The following is a 1667-nucleotide window of genomic DNA, read 5'->3' on the forward strand; positions in this document are numbered from 1 at the left end:
CCCTGGCCTCTCCATCACACCACCCTGGCCTCTCCATCACACCACCCTGGCTTCTCCATCACACTACCCTGGCCTCTCCATCACATTACTCTGGCTTCTCCATCATACTACTCTGGCCTCTCCATCACACCACCCTGGCTTCTCCATCAAACCACCTTGGTCTCTACATCACACCACCATGGCTCCTCCATCACATTACTCTGGCCTCTCCATCACACTACCCTGGCTTCTCCATCATACCACCCTGGCCCCTGGGCTTGACTCACTTGAAACTTGAGCACTGGCCTCGATTCATTGGGTTTCTTATGATTCAGACAACAAATGGCCGAGGGAAGGAAGAGCCTGGAGTCCTGTCAGCTGGTTTTATTTGTTGCTTCTAGAGAAGAGCACAGCACTGCATGACAGTGCTGAGCTACAGACCAACACAGACCTCAGGTGAACCCTGCATACTAGACCATCAGGCAAAAGCTGGTGACAAAGGCCATCTGCCTGCTCCACAGGACTGTCTCCACTGCACCTTCCCAAGACCCACAGCCATGTCTCCTCCCCTGATGGCTATGTGCTTATTACTGATCTGATAATTCATCCTGCAGCCATACAATGAGCATATTGCACCTTTTAGCGAAAAGAGTTAAGGTAAGGGGACACTGGGCAGATCTAGAAAAGATCTAGTTGTGGCTTATTATGGTCAGTAGATAGAACCCAGAAAGGGCTGGAGAGCTGCCTCACAGTGAAGAGTACTTGTGGCTTTTGCAGAGGACCACATGGGAGCTCATAAGTGCCAGCAACTCCAGTTCCAGAGGATCTAACACCCTCTTCCTCACTCTTCTTCATCCCCCCAAGGGTTCCCACACATACACATGGTGCACTAGAACTCACAGACACACACTCATACAGGCACACATGCACATGCATACACAGAGACACAAATAAATAAATGATTTAAAAAGAGTCCAGATATCATGAGTTTCCCATTGTAAGCTTACTTGGGATGGAGGGGGAGATTAGAATGGTTAGTGAAAATTTTGTTTATTTTTTCTTTGTTAAAGAAATTACTCTGATTTAGTTTAGGGCTTTGTGGAATAGCCAGAAACATTCTTCTTGCATAAATGAAGGAACACACTCCTGCCTAATACAGTGAGTGCCTTGCACTTAGAGGACACTTGACTAACTGTGGCTAATGATGAGACGAGGACTAGTTTCCATTCTGAATGAACAGACTCCATTCTGCTCGATGAGTCTACCACAATGAGAACAGACTTTAAAAGTTCACTGTATTCAGAAAGGGATTTCCGTGCTCGCTTCGGCAGCACATATACTAAAATTGGAACGATACAGAGAAGATTAGCATGGCCCCTGCACAAGGATGACATGCAAATTCATGAAGCATTCCATATTTTTTGGCACAACTGGCTGTTATCATGTAGAAGAATGAGAATTGATCCATTCTTATCTCCTTGTACTAAGGTCAAGTCTACGTGGATCACGGAACTCCACATAAAACCAGAGACACTGAAACTTATAGAGGAGAAAGTGGGGGAAAACCTTGAAGATATGGGCACAGGAGAAAAATTCCTGAATAGAACTGTAAAGGCTTGTGTTGTAAGATCGAGAATTGACAAATGGGACCTCATAAAATTGCAAAGCTTCTGTAAGGCAAAAGACAC

General features: G+C 45.6%; 1 non-coding gene across 1 annotated transcript; it reads left to right on the plus strand.

Moving 5' to 3' along the window:
* Positions 1–1294: 1294 nt before the first annotated feature.
* On the plus strand, positions 1295–1401 carry LOC115063578. Its single transcript, XR_003843412.1, has one exon. It is a non-coding gene; the product is annotated as a U6 spliceosomal RNA (small nuclear RNA).
* The last annotated feature ends 266 nt before the right edge of the window (positions 1402–1667 follow it).

Source organism: Mus pahari, chromosome 2 (assembly GCF_900095145.1).
Source record: "Mus pahari chromosome 2, PAHARI_EIJ_v1.1, whole genome shotgun sequence".
Lineage (NCBI taxonomy): Eukaryota > Metazoa > Chordata > Mammalia > Rodentia > Muridae > Mus > Mus pahari.